We start from the raw sequence: 9,304 nt of genomic DNA, 5'->3' as shown, positions 1-9,304 counted from the left end.
AGAGACTCGAAAATCGCTATAACAAAAAGTCACTGATTGCTCGTTCGTTCATTCAAAACTTTCTTTCGTTGGCAACCGCAAAGGCTTCAAACATCGCCGAGTTGCGTAAAATAGTCGACACCGCCGACGAAAGTATACGTGGTCTACACGCGCTGAGCTGCGACAGCCGCGATGTGTGGCTGATCCATATCTTGCTCTAGTCTAGTGTTTTGTTTACTTGTTTTATTACTTGATTTTTAAAGCTTTTTACGCAATAATTTTAATATACCTTTAGTTTTTGCTGTGATTTTTATACCCGATACTCAAAATGAGTATTGGGGTATACTAGATTTGTGGTAAAAGTGGATGTGTGTAACGTCCAGAAGGAATCGTTTCCGACCCCATAAAGTATATATATTCTTGATCAGCATCAATAGCCGAGTCGATTGAGCCATGTCTGTCTGTCCGTCCGTCCGTCTGTCCGTCCCCTTCAGCGCCTAATGCTCAAAGACTATAAGAGCTAGAGCAACGATGTTTTGGATCCAGACTTCTGTGATATGTCACTGCTACAAAAATATTTCAAAACTTTGTCCCGACCACTTCCGCCCCCACAAAGGGCGAAAATCTGTGGCATCCACAATTTTAAAGATAAGAGAAAAGCAAAAACGCAGAATCGTAGAGAATGACCATATCTTTTAGACTGCAGAATCTGAATTGGATCGTATTATTATTATAGCCAGCATCAAGAAAACAATTTCATTTTTTCTCGCCCTGTCTCTCTCTAACACACAGGTAGCATAGGCGGCTTTGCTTAGAGTAAAACATTAGCGCTTAGATCTCAGAGACTATAAAAGCTAGAGCAACCAAATTTGGTATCCACACTCCTAATATATCGGACCGAGACGAGTTTGTTTCAAAATTTCGCCACACCCCCTTCCGCCCCCGCAAAGGATGAAAATCTGGGGATATTCATAAATCTCAGAGACTATTAAGGCTAGAGTAACCAAATTTGGTATCCGCACTTGTGTTAGATCTCACTATAAAACGTATATCTCAAAATTGCTGAATCTGGATCAGATCAGATAATTTTTATAGCCAAAAGGAATAAATCAATTTGCACTGGCTACGCAGCGCCCGACGTCACGCTCAGACTGATTTTCTGTCTCTCTCGCACGCACTCTTTGTCGTGTCGTTTAATATTAGCGGCGTCTGACGGAGGAGAGCCATACTGACTTAGTATCGGGTATAACTGTAGAGTTGCGGTGTCCGCAGCAACTCACAACGTTCGCCCTCGTTATATTTTGTAAATGCTTTAACTTTATTTGACTTTGCTTCATCAGGATTTACTTTCTGAAGTTAGGTTCATACGTGAAAAATTGTATTTTGTTTGAAGTCATACATGCCTTCAATGATACTAGACTACACTAGACCCTGAATGCAAGGAAGCTTGGGCCACCTCCAGTGAATCGTGCAAGGAAAATGTGAACATAAATGACCTGTTTTGTCAAGATCCAAAGCTACTTCAGAATACACACACGGTGCTGGATAGACGTCATGCAGTTTGGACGTCATCATGTGGACGTGCATGTTCGTGCAAAGACGCATGTTCGCGATTGTGTATAAATTAAGTCTACCGCCGTTATCTCGATGATCAGCGACGCTATGTGGGTAATTAGCTGGCGATAGTGGCCTCTTCCTTTGATGAGGTAACGGTGGATCCGGCGATTGAAACTGGATCAATGATGATAATGTTGTGTGATGGATCTGGCGAGCGAAACGGGATCAATGATAATTATGTTGTGGGACTTTCCCAACTATAATTGATAACACACTGAATTTTATTTACGGCAGTGCCGGAGCTTTAATCGTTCGTCTTATTAGAATGCGATCTGAACTGAGACTGACTTTACAGAAATGTCTTTGCTTAAGCTTACCCTACGAAGTCAATGCATCGCGCCATACCCCAGAGTCGGCATGCCGACTCAACATTCTTCCGCAAACAGCACGGGTGACCGTTTTCACTTGCTGTGTGCAGAATTCTTGGCAGCGCGTCAGCATTGTTTGCTAAGGGCAACCAAATACTTATGATTACCTGCTGCGTACTTAGAAATAACAATGTATGACAGAGAGAGTTCATATTATATGCTTAGTTGTTAACTACCGCCCCCTCAGGATGATGACCGTCCTCGGTCATATTAAATCTTGAAATCTCGAATTGATTGCAAGTTGTTGATGTTCATACGAGGCAGGAGTGGTATGCTTAATGTCGGGTCAAGTCCGATGATGTTTAGGAGCGGTGACCTCACGGTGCCAGGCTGCTTGCTTGGTGATTTGCGCAAGTTTACAAATTCTGTGCCATTAATAGCTGCAGACCGTTCGAAAGTTATCAAGAAGGTTCCTGAGACAGTCACTTCTGCTACATCATCTGTTCGGACGCGCGCTGTCGCTTCGTTGATAATCACGACGCCGTCATCTACAGGTGTTATCGCTTTCAGGTGGCTGGGTTGGGTATGGCAGTTGGCGATGTTTCCAGCATGAAGGGAGCTAGCACAGGTTTCGCGCCGTGCTCGTTCGCAGAAGGTGTTATGCGTAGTCACGGTGCATCCAGTAACTGTAGAGGTGTCCGCCAGCGTGTCCTCGTCGAGTCGCAGAATGGTTTGTTGGTGTGAAACGGGGTAGACGGAGACCTTTTGGCACCTAAACTCAACTTTAGGGTAGGCTATTAATATGTGGATAATGTTCTCGGACTGAAGGACCTTGATCTTAGAAGCTTCTATTAAGCTTACTATTGGGGTGTCTTGCTCAATAAGTGATTTCAGATCGGTGTGGTCGAGAATTGTGGGATTTACTATGTTTGCTTTTGCCAGCGTTATAGTTAGTATTAAATTTTGAATTTCCGTGTTCAGTATTCTATTTTTGCCAGCAGTGTTTCGAATAAATGAGGAGTGTCAACCAAATCGCCTTTGCGGGAGCTGATAATTTTATTGATAGTGTCCGTCAGTCTGTTTATTTGCTTTTGAGTTTCGGAGTTTATTAAGTTGGCTTACTAGCTAATTGTGGGGAAAACTTATTTCAGGTTGTCCTTATGGACCACCCTCCCCTTAATGAGAACAGACGTTCCCAGGTCTGCTTCGACCTTTTGTTCTGAGCATAACTTGTTCCCTAGCCTTTTGTTGTTCTTCTGGAACACCTTTTCTCCTACCTCGAAAACACGGTTTTGTCTGGCTGCGTTGCACCTTTTGATATTGTCTTGCTGTGCCTTAATCAGCCTGTCTTTGACGTTCTCGCGACGAACATGAGCTACTGCATGAACGACCTCAATTGGTTTCTCTCGGGTTACTGAGTGTAAACTTTTGTTGTACTCTATCGTAGCCTTTAAAATTAATTCTGTAGTGTCGCTGATTTTCTTGTCTAGTTTGAGGCATCTCGCAATTTCGGTCAGGGTGCTATGAAAGCGCTCCACCTGGCCGTTTGAGGTGCTGTGAAGCGGAGCTGCATTCACAACGCAAATGCCGTAGGCGTTTCGGAGCATCGAAGTGATGGTCTCGGAATTGAAGGCCGCCTCGTTATCGCAATAAATTGTCTTAGTTGCGGGGAAAAGGTTAATAATTTGCAGTAGAGGGCTTGTGACATCGATTATTGTTCTGGATAATATCGGTTGGACGACTGCAAATTTGGAGAACTTGTCTACGCAGGTTAAGAATTGTTTCTTGTCTGTTGAAAAAATGTCGATATGCAACATTTCGCCAGTATAACTTGGTATAGGCGTTTCCCCGAGTTCCTGTTTCTTCGGGTGCCTATCGTACTTGGCTTTAGTGCAAACCCTGCAGTTTGCAACCACTTCTTTGGCCAAAGTGGCCATATTGGGAAAATAATAGTCACGAAGCACTTGTTTGATGTTTTCCTGAGCTGCTCTGTGCGCTCGATTGTGCTCGGCAGTGATGACTTCTAACTGCTCGTTTTTGTCCGTTATATCTTGCACAAGATTTTTACAGTGCCTGAATTGGGTGGCAGGGAAATGCAAAATCAGGTCGTGTTGGAAACTTGCCAACGTGGGGAGGTCGCAATGTATTGCATTAACGACTCCAGAATTCACAACTTCTTTGAAAGTTTTGAGAATTGAGCTCTTGTCAGTGTAACTGATCAAGTGGCGTGTTTTGCTGCGAAACAGCAACAGGTTTCGCTTTAGCGGGAAACGCGATTCCTCTAGAACAATCTGGTTCCTAAAACAATTCAAAGGTTTGTCTGTTGTCTCGACTGTGTAGGTCAGGGAAATTTCGCTGTGAACGGCTGCAGCGTCCGAACGGGGCCCATCTTGCAAAGCATTAACGTTTTGCCTTGAAAGGGCATCCGCCACCAGATTCTCTTTGCCCGGTTTATAAAACATTTTGGCATTGTGCTGGTCGATGTAAGATTTCCATCTTTTAATCTTAGAATTCGTGTTCTTGTCCGACACAGCGAACGTGAGCGGCTGGTGGTCCGTGAAAATGTTAATTTCCCTGGAACCGTACAGAAAGTTCTGCAATCTGCCTAAAGCCCACACAACGGCCAGCAACTCTCTTTCGTTGGTGGCATAGTTTTGTTCGGCCTGTTTTAAGGCGCGAGAAATCATTGTTATTGGCCTATTGCCTTGGGAAAGAACCGCGCCAATTCCACTGGCCAAAGCATCAGTGGTTAAATCGAACGGTTTCTGGAAGTCTGGGTACATTAGCATGACATCTTCTGATGCCAAAATGTTTCGCAGACGGTGAAATGCATCGCGTTGAGCTTCATTAAATTCAACAGGGATTTTCTTTGATACGTGCCTACTCACTGAACCATTTTCCCCTTTAAGTATGTCTGATATTGGGCGCGCTATAGCGGCAAAGTCCTTAATAAAGACCCTATAGTAGTTAGCTAACCCCAAGAATGACCTAACGCTGTAGACACTTTTGGGTTCAGGGAAGTCCTGAATGGCTTTAACCTTTTTGGGATCGGATGTTGCTCCGTCTTTGGTAACAATGAAACCCAGGAATTCAATACTTTCCTTGAAGAATTGAGTCTTTTCAGGGCCTACACGCATGTTGGCGTCGATTAGATATTTTAACACAGTGTTGATGTGTTGAATATGCTCCGTTTCGTTTTTAGAAAAAATTATGACGTCGTCTACATAGACAAAGCAAATCTTTCCTATATGTTCCCTCAGGATATCGTCTATTGCCCTTTGGAATATGCTGCTTGCATTGCGCAGGCCAAACGGAAGCCGACAGAACTCGTACTTGCCGCTGCTTACTGAAAACGAAGTCTTTTCGCGGTCATGCTCCGCAAGGTAGATTTGGTGGTACCCAGACTTTAAGTCGAGGGTAGTGAAGTATTTCGCCTTCCCTAGATTCGCTAAAATCATGGGGATGCTTGGCATGGGATAGCGGTCCGGTATGGTTTTTTCGTTCAGTTTCCTGAAATCGATTACCAACCTTTTTTTTGGGTTACCGTATGAGTCAGTGCCTTTTTTATCAACCACCCATGTTGGTCTGTTGTAAGGCGATCTGGATGGGCCTGATTATGCCATCGTCCAGTAATTGTTTGACTTCTTTGTTTATGAAGTCAGAAGTCAGTCGGCACATTGATAGTACTGGAGTTTTTCAGATGTACCCTGGTATTCCAGAGTGTTTTTTGCCAAGTTCAATTTGACTCCGGCTTGTGTTAGCAAGTCGAAGCCTATGATGGCGTCGAAAGAACTTAGGGTATCGAGGAGAAAAAACGGGGAGGTATGCTGGAATATATTCATCAAGCACTTGCGCTTGATTTCGGTAGACCCGTGGATCGAGTTTACCGAGAATGACTTAGCGACCGGCGTTATGGCCTTTAGCTCTGTTAAGGGCTTCACATAATTCTTTGCCGCGCCAGTGTCAATTAACATCTTCAGAGTTCTCCCAGCCAACCGTCGTTGAATGTACGGAAGCCGGGAGTGTTCCCTAAAAAATTAATTGAGTCGTCACCAGGTGCGTACTCGTTCTCACTCTCTAATTCTTCAACTGCCTCTTTGGCCGCCTTCTCGAATTCTGTTACGGCCTCTTTGGAGTCTGATTGTACCACATTGTTAATGCATTGCCGTCTTTGACCTGTTGAACGCTCTGACGAATTCTTGCGTTTTGCTGCGTTGGACTCGTAAGTCTGACGCCTGCTGTAGTCGGTTTTTTGTCTAAATCTGGAGGAAGAGTCAACTTCCATGGGCTGTGGAGCTTCGGATTGATTGTCTTTAGGGGCCTGAGGCTGGGGACCGCCCTTTTGGCGTTTTACAAAATGGGGATTTCTCTCCTGATTTTGCTCATCTTTGTTAAACTTGGTTTGTCTGCCTTGGGCACGGTTTTTGTTAGTTTCGGCAATTTGCGCTCGGTCTTGCAAGGCTTTAGCGTAAGAGTTCGCAAACATGCTTCTTTCAATGCTAGCCTCAGCTTCCCTGGCCAGAGCCAGTGCGGATGGTAGATCTTTTGGTTGCGCAGGGAACACAACCGCTCTCAACGGCTTCCTAAGACCGGAGATAAAGGCGTGCAAGGCGTCGTCTCTGACCTCCCGATTGAGCAAATCGGCGCCTTCTTGTTCATGAGACATTACAATTTTGTTAGTTACGAGAGTGAGCTTCTTTTCGACGTCATCGTAGTATTGCATCAGGGACATTTCGCCCTGCGTAACTAACTCCAAACACTGTCTCAACAAGCGCAAGGATGTTTTATCCGAGTATGTGCAATCTAGCCTAGCTAGTATTGCATCGAAATTTAGGACAGTGTTTTGAGACACTAGTAAGGCTCCAGCTGGGCCTTTGATTTTGTTCCTAATGATTGCTACCGCTTGGTAATGCGCCGTGCTCTTTGGAAAGCCCTTGAATAACTCGTATGCGTAGATGGCTGCTTGCCTCCACGCTACATACTCATCCTGTACACCGGAGAAATCCGGCACAGATTTAATAATGTCTAAGGGAATGTCGCATTTGGCATCAGGATCGACGGATATTTTCTCGTATGTGACAATTTGCGGCGCTTCGACCTGCAAACTCTGCACCCGTGAAGCTAAAGCGGTTATTTGTGCTTGAAACTGCCTTTCTTGTTCCGCTAAGGCTTGCCTGATGAGAGTCTGAACTTGAGCCAGCTCCATTTTTTCAGTTACAACGATATCTGCAGGGGTAGGATTTATTGAGCAATTGATTCCCCCCTCCTCACTATCGGAACTATTAAATTCAGGTTTTTTCTCCCTATAATTCCAACTCATTGGTTTATGGTTGGCACTTTTCGAAACTTAGGCCGATCGAGAAAGATCGGCAGGTAAAACTGTTGGCAATAGTAGAAACTGGTGTATCTTGGGGTATGCAATATCTATTATAAAAATTGTTAAGGGTATGCAGCAGAAAATATAATGCCGCCGAAAGTATGCAAAGTTTTATTGACCAGGAACGCTGGTAAAAGTATGCAACAATTTTAATAAAAGTATGCAATGATTTAAAGGAATGAAATGCTGGTAGAAGATGGCAGCAATATTTACTTTACTTTACAGTTTATCTTTATTTTTTTTTCGTAAACAATTTCTTCAAACTCACTTATGAACTTACATGGTATGGGTTCTTATGTATTGGTTGGGCGCCAATTAAGTCTACCGCCGTTATCTCGATGATCAGCGACGCTATGTGGGTAATTAGCTGGCGATAGTGGCCTCTTCCTTTGATGAGGTAACGGTGGATCCGGCGATTGAAACTGGATCAATGATGATTATGTTGTGTGATGGATCCGGCGAGCGAAACGGGATCAATGATAATTATGTTGTGGGACTTTCCCAACAATAATTGATAACACACTGAATTTTATTTACGGCAGTGCCGGAGCTTTAATCGTTCGTCTTATTAGAATGCGATCTGAACTGAGACTGACTTTACAGAAATGTCTTTGCTTAAGCTTACCCTACGAAGTCAATGCATCGCGCCATACCCCAGAGTCGGCATGCCGACTCAACATTCTTCCGCAAACAGCACGGGTGACCGTTTTCACTTGCTGTGTGCAGAATTCTTGGCAGCGCGTCTGCATTGTTTGCTAAGGGCAACCAAATACTTATGATTACCTGCTGCGTACTTAGAAATAACAATGTATGACAGAGAGAGTTCATATTATATGCTTAGTTGTTAACTTATATTGTCGCGGGCACATTATTATTTATGCGTGTACTCAATTCAAGGCTCTTGATGTTGTGGATCGCCGCACGTTCGCAATGGATAATAATTTGTGCTTCAATTGTCTAAGACGATCTCATCAAGTAAATAGGTGTAATTCCATAAACACGTGCCGTCTGTGTAAGTTGAGGCACCACACTCTTGTCCATCCAGAGGATATACGCTCTGTCTCGGTTTCCGCTGCTGTCAATACATCCGCTGAATCAACCTTCCGCTCGTCCAAGTTCGCTGCTGATGCTGATCCTGCCGTGGTTAGCCACCATACATTTGAGAGGGAATTCGGGGCCAATGGTCACGCTATATTGCCAACGATTTTGGCCACTATAGTCGACTCCTGGGGCAACGAAACAACCTGCAGGATACTGCTGGATACTGGTTCAACTATAACGATGGTCGCCGAATCATTTATTCAACGAATCGGATTGCCGCGCACGCATGCTCGTATACCAGTGGTTGGTCTAGGCGCAAACCCTGCTGGGGTTACTAGAGGTCGAGCCACATTCACGTTGCTCTCCCGCACAAGTTCGGCCTCAGTGGTGGTCACTACGATGTGGGAAGATATTCGTGATCTACCCTTAGCGGACCCTACATTTGGTAAACCAGGCGAAATCGAAGTGATTTTAGGAGCTGATCAGCTTTGGAACATTTATACTGGACAACGCAATGAGTTTGGTTCTGAATATCCTGTTGCACTTCATACTAATTTTGGTTGGGTCATTATATTCATTTTACCTCTTTGAATAGCGCACTTTCTCTGATAGATTGGTCATTCCTCGACGACTTTCGTGAGATCGAGCCCGCAACTAACGCTTTCTATAGCACTGTTTTTTCCAACTTTCCTACCTTTGTTCAATTAGTTTTCCCTCTCAGAAATCTTTCTGGCCCTATTTGGTTCACTCCGCGGCTATTAAATCTAAGGAATATAAAATCTCGTTTATATAAGATGTTTAAACTATCTGGCTCGCAGTCAGATTTCTCTAAGTATTCAATTGAAAAATCTAAATTTTCAATTTGTAATACCTTATGCTATAATAGTTATTTGGCAAAATGTAAGCTCAACTTTAAACAATTCTTTAAGTTTGTTAACTCTTAACGTAATTCTTCACGTTATCCCTCTTCTTTACACTTTAA

Source organism: Drosophila pseudoobscura, chromosome X (genome assembly GCF_009870125.1).
Source record: "Drosophila pseudoobscura strain MV-25-SWS-2005 chromosome X, UCI_Dpse_MV25, whole genome shotgun sequence".
In the NCBI taxonomy this organism is placed as follows: Eukaryota; Metazoa; Arthropoda; class Insecta; order Diptera; family Drosophilidae; genus Drosophila; species Drosophila pseudoobscura.
The sequence above is the reverse complement of the archived record's forward strand: the minus strand, read 5'-3'. Positions refer to the sequence as shown.